This window comes from Amphiura filiformis, chromosome 4, assembly GCF_039555335.1.
Source record: "Amphiura filiformis chromosome 4, Afil_fr2py, whole genome shotgun sequence".
Lineage (NCBI taxonomy): Eukaryota > Metazoa > Echinodermata > Ophiuroidea > Amphilepidida > Amphiuridae > Amphiura > Amphiura filiformis.
Window position 1 is genome coordinate 82,413,556 of NC_092631.1, and position 6,739 is coordinate 82,420,294.

Sequence of the window (6,739 nt, forward strand, 5' to 3'; positions counted from 1 at the left end):
TGTGTCAGGTTATAAACACCTCAAAAGAAATAAGTCCCCCTCTGAACATGTCGTCATAACATCGTAAGGTTTCGTTTTGTACCAACAAAACTAACATTGAAATAATTATATGACTGTTTACTAAGTGATGTGTGAAAATGAGAGATTTCCATGACTTCAGGACTGAATGAGCCTAAATTGAAGACAAAAAGTGCCCTTTCCAAAAGTCACAAAGTAGGCCTATGCTTGTTAACTGCAAGGCGTATTGGGACAAGGAATGGAACTGACCATCTTACAACTCACTGTGCTGAACTCTGCACCAAGGGGATTTGCATGGCTGAATGATCAAGAATCGATACACATTACATTAAATGTTCACTTGGTGAGGATTTTAAACTGCACTCAAACACATGGGGTTTTCCATTAGTAACAAGCCATGAATCAACTTTTGTGACAAGCATAGGCCTACTTTGTGACTTTTGAAAAGGGCAGTTTTTGCCTTCAATTTAGGCTCATTCAGTACTGAAGTCATGGAAATCTCATTTTCACACAGCACTTTGTAAACAGTCATATAATTATTTCAATGTTAGTTTTGTTGGTACAAAACGAAACCTTACGATGTTATGACGACATGTTCAGAGGGGGACTTATTTCTTTTGAGGTGTTTATAAAAGGTATAAAACGTTTGGGAAACAGTTTTAAACACTTCCTAACAATAATGTTATTAAGTGTTGACCAAATCTTTTGCCAAAATGTTTGCTAAAAAATATTTTGCAATAACATTTTGACAACATTTAAAAAATGTTTTTGTAGCGTTTTGATATCAAACTTTTAATAAAAAGTTTTCATGACCTTTATATACCCCGACATTTAAACGTTATTAAAACGTTTTGACTCTAACCAAAACGCGTTTATAACACATTTATAACGTTTTAAAACATTTTTGTGCATTGCCCTTCCGGCATGCATATAACTTATATTTTGACCCCCACCCCCACCAAAGCACAGGGACATTTCATTTTATTTTATAGCACACATCGAACTTTTGGTTTGTTCCCTAAGTCAAGATATGCCACTAGTGTTTCAACACTTCTGTATTAACGTACTTGTTTTGTCCGTGGTTGGACTCATTCAGTCCTGAAACTGAACCACCATAGGCAAACTGGAAGACAAACATGAGGTACGTCGTTTTTGTTATAGGAAACGTTAGTGATCAGACAATTAAGAAATGATGATTCTAACGGCCTTAAGGGAGGTCTAATGAGCGTGAACCTGGTTTGGATGCAGAGGGAGTGTGCCTGTAACAGACACAGCCACCAGAAAAGGACCAGCTCAGATCGCGCGCCAAATAAGTTTGCAGTCCAGAAATTTCATTTTTTTCTCAGCCTTGCAAAAAATAGGCAGAGGTGGGAATCGAACCCGGGACCTCGGTGTTGTAAAACCTACTGCGTTACCACTGAGCCAACTGACAATCAGCTATGAGAAGTTTGATAGTAATCCTTGATATTGCTGAATAGAATAAATCAATACTGATAGGTCTATTTATCTAATGTACGATGTTATTCAAATTGGCCTATAAACTAGGAATATAATGTGAAATGACTATCAATCGATCAATCAATCAAGTTGTCAAGTTATCAACAATCAATAATAAACCGACGTAGGCCTATCATGGAATATTACTAACTAGGCCTACTAACTAATATACCAAATAAATAAAATAAATAAATAAGTCAGTAAATAAATAAATAGGCATAGGCCTAAATAAATACATAATGCAGAATGCAGTTAGTATTTTAGTTGCAAAATTCAAACATTCTATTCACACATTCTATTATAATTTTCTGCTATACACGCAAAGGACCTGTGCCTTTAATATGTCCGCGCCTAATCAATAATGAGTCTTTCACCATGCTCACACACCATGTTAAACTATTGTATCCCTGCAAGTATTATACTGACCAAGTCCTAACACCTCAATGAAATGGATGCTATAACGTACCCAATCAAGCGAACATATCAAGGTCATATCAGGGCGTTATACAAAGAATGGTCAAAGGTCAACGTTTCCAAAGAAGTATAGTAATAGATGTAGACACAAGCTTTCGTGCGGGAAACATAAACACATAGTCGTCAGTCGTGTGGTTTTTATGAGATTTGATACGGCGCTGAAGTCTATTGGCTGTCCCAAAATCAGTACCAGACCCGGTTTCCAGACGGCAATGTGTGTGTTGTTACAAGGAATGCAAACTCATTTTATCAATGAGTGAACCACATAGAGGAATACGACATCTATAGTGAGCCAATCTGCATTCTGTTGCCTGCAAAAGCCGACGATCAGGTAAAAATTCTAAAAGCAGCGTGACTAGATATTTGCGTTAATTTCATGATACGTGTAAAACGCATTGAAAACGCCAAATTGCAGTCATAAAATATATAATATTAGTAAATCACCCAATCGAATGTTAACGTAGGTATGTGGAAAAGAACTGCAATAACAATAACAAACTATGTGCCCAAAGAGTTGTCTTTGGCATGTCGCTTTTTTGAAATATGACCAAAAATATCAAATTTTGGAAAAACGCCCCAAAATTTAAAACAAACACGAACCTTCCAAAATAAATATATATTAGCACTCGGCGGCCCAGTCACTACCTGCCGCTGTGATTTGGGGTAACTCATTGCTTCCCCTCTCCAGATACCGGAACTTGAAGGTCGCTCATACCCCAGCCCTTAAAGAACCATAGAACATTTTTGGTCCGTTACAGAACCGTTGCGGATTCAACAGAGGACACTTTCCTTCTTCCCGTTTTTCTGAGAATGTTATGTTTTGGAATTTATCACAACTTCACAAAACACACTCCAAAAACTGTTTAGCCATTAAACACAGTCTTGCCTTCACTTTGTAAGCATGTTTAGAAGCTGAAAATTACGATCAAATTCCTAAACATCAATGTTCAGTGGCTCAACATTATCCAGCAATACTCTAAACATGTTTATTATTCAAACACGTTTACAAAATGAAGACAAGAATGTTTGTAGATAAGTATTTTAAATACTTAATCATAAAAAAAAATAGTGTTAATAGCATTTAAAAATGCTAAACACTATATTTAATGAATTTGAGCCAAAAGTTATCAGTGGTTATACTACCAAAGTGTTAATAAAACAGGCTTCCCATGCTTGTCAAATTTCAGCGGACATTTATTATCCAATCCTCCGTTTGAGCATCCACATAAGTTATGAGGAACTTTCTTCAGTGGTGGTAATCTCTCAGTGGTATCGCCATGGCTACGCAACTGGCGTGTCGAGAATGTTGGCAGATGCGACGCATTTCTCGAAGGTGCATTTTCAGCCATTGCGATGCGTCGTCTTTCTCTTGCTGATGGCAAATTTTGACGGTTTGATAATTGTCTGGATCTGTCATAACTTTGTTCATATTGAAATAGGCCTATAGTTGTTTGGTCAGTCCTTCTCTGGTGAATAGAGGGCAAACCCGCGCCCGTGAGTGGTTCGAATCTCGGATGCGGTAGATGGTTGATTGGAGTTGCGTTTGATGAAAGTGTATGCCTATACCCAAGAGACGTAGGCCTATCTCTTCTGAGCGTATGGACCATATTATCAATATCTAATCGTTCATGACTCGAGACGTCTTCAACCCAAGTTGATGGTGTTCTATGAGAAGAATTTTGATTCACAGCACTATGATCATTGGAGACTGTTGTTTCAGAGTTCGTCCTGTTGGATGAGTTTCTGTAACTACGGTGTAATCCTTGGTGTTCTTGACGACTTTGTTCTCTGATGTGTTTGTTAGGTGGTTTAACTTGAAACGGACGAACAACTGCAATGGGTTTCGATGAAACATTGTCCTCCGATGGTTCAGCACGCTTTCTTGCTGCAACTCCAGCTTCGATGGACTTGGAGATAGGGGTGTACTTGCAATGTGTATGCGTTGTGGGCATTTGACTTTTGTTGTGTTGAAAACAAACACGTAAAGCTGGTTTCAAAGTTTCGTGTTGAAGTTTCTTGTCCATTTTAGGCTCAATTTCCTTCGGACTCCCGTCGAGATCCTGGCAATCAGAAGTTTATTCCATTAGTGTCCACAACTGGAAATGTAAGCGTTGTCGTACTGGTCTTTGGATTGGTCTGTATCTATAAATCAGGTCCTGCAGCCAATTAATTACTTATTGAATGTACCATGCAGCAAATTCCATCTGCAGTAAAAGAAAACTTTAGGCCCTATATAAAGCGCTAAGAAAGTCCGAAGTTTTTGCAGCAAAACTGAAGTGTAGCATGCTCAGTGACAGTGTAGCCATGCAGTTTACGGTTCAGCTCTGTATCATAATACAATTTCCACGGGAACTGAATTTCTTCCGGTTTCCACGGGAACTGAATTCTTCCGGTTCTGTACCTTACCCCAGAGTAAACTTCAAGACAATTTGTTAACGTCCGAGTTATATCAGCTTGCATGTATATCCACGTTACTGAGCTTTACACGTTGTCTCCATTGATCACTTCCCCGTTGAACTCATTACCTACATCACGAATTACATTAATTTCCACTATTATTTGCATTAATTAAATATAGGTTTTTACCCAGTTTAGGTCACTCGCACGCCGTTGTTTACTTATACTGGCTAATTAATTTGCACTTTGCACTATTTGAACGATAACAATTGGCTTTTATTATCGTATTAGTATTAAAACAATTTTGGTACATTTGTTTGTTTAAATCGTTTCACATCAAGGGTTTAAAATCGCAAAGATATTAATCAAAGTAGGCGTAATAAAGGCCATCCGTGTCTGAGACGAAAATAGGCTGCCTTTAGGTATGTAAGTCTCAGATCCGTAACTTCAGGATGTAAATATAATATATATCGAGTATCGAACCGTCATCATTTTAGGCCTACATGACCTCACATACAAAACGTTCCGTGATTTTTAATGCTAGTAGGGCCTACTGAAAAAAATCTTTTCTGATGTTCCTAGTGCAAGGAATACCGGTGGCCGTCAGCTTTTCTTGTTATATGTAGGCCTACAACACATTTCTTGCAGATTAATTCGTTTAGCAAAAATATCGTGAAATTCGAATTTTTTGTCTGTGGAACAGTGTAGTACAATCATGCAAACGCAAAATCGGAAACAACTGAAATGCTGGGAATCAGAGGCGGATTTAAGGAAAAGGGCCCTGTCAGCAAAATATCCTGGGGGCCCAATGGTAAAGAGTTGAAATCAGGAGCGTGTCTGAATTTTTGTCGGGAGGAGAGTAAGAACAAAATTTGATAGTGATCATTAGTTCGGCCCAATGTTATGAGATACGTACGCGTAGTGCGCAAACATTCATTCCATTTCATACTATTTGAAGTAAAAGTTGATGTAGGCCCATATTATTTCGGTAATTTTCGCGCGAAGCCCGCGAAAATGTGCAATTTCACACTATTCTATACCCAATTCGAGGGTTTATCAGATTTGTGAGTGTTTAAACGGTACTAAAGAACAAGGAATATTTCCTTTTCTGTTTTTGCTTGATAGTCAAGAAGCAAGCAAAATCCAAGATTAATGGTCATATAATCTGATCTCAAGGAATACGAAGCCAATACGTTGGTATTACGCGTGAATTTTGACATTAGGGGGGATGGGGTTGGAAAAAATCTTAAATCAAAGACTTTTTGGCGACAAATTAAGTTTACGGCACAAATGCGCGCGAAAAATGTTGCCATTTTGAAACTAAACTGTTAAAATATGGTGCAAAAGGGGGGATTTATCCCCATCCCCACACCCCCGGATTTGCCTTTTTGGGGGCCATGGGCCCGGTCAAATTTGGAGGGCCCAAACTCACTGTATGGAAGGCATATATGCACTCAAGCGGCTTAGTTTAATTTACATAGCATAACAAAATTTAGAGAGAGTCGGGCATATTTTGTTTTCGATTTTATTATAACATTTGCGGGTGAAGCACGGAAAAAATGAAGGTGAATTTTGCTATAATAATAGGGCCAGTGCGCGCTTCGCGCGGGCAAAATTATGCAATTTTACCCTATTTTGGCCCAAAACATGGTGTTTTAGGTCTAAAAAGGAAGGTGCATTGACATTTGGGCCCCCGGGAACTCTTGATCTTGGGTATCCTGACCAAAATTGGCAAAATTTATATCTAGGCCTAAGGGGAAAGACCTTCAGGCTCTTAGTGCATCACGGTCCACATCGGGATCCTTTGTAGTTTTAGAGCCAGCTTTGATGATACGCTTATATCTAACATTGGGGCCCTGGACCCATACTAGATGACCTACTTGTATTTTGAGAATGTGTAATGCACCAATTCGTAGTCCTGATTCTATAGAAATTGTATTCCCAAATATTAAATTTGGGCAGCTAGGGCCCTTGACTTTTGATCTCTTGCTGTGGCCCAAACGGGCAAAATTTAATGAAACTTTTTAAGAATCATAAATGCAGGCATAAATAGAATGTCCTCTTGCCTAAAATGAAGCAAAATATAAAATAAATGTGGTTTTATTATTTAACTTTGGAATTTGATAAGTATAAATCACGATGGGTCTAAGGCTGTGCTAACACTTTTCTTTGATTACTTTGACCACAATTTTTATTTTTTCAAATATCTAAAAGATACAAAAATTTAAGCTAATTGAACAGACAGTAGGATCACAAAACACCCTTTAAATATCGGGTTATATTCATTCATTTCATTCGGCTGCGAAGCAGGCGACTGCAAAGTTTCTCCATAATACTACGATTTGAAGACAAA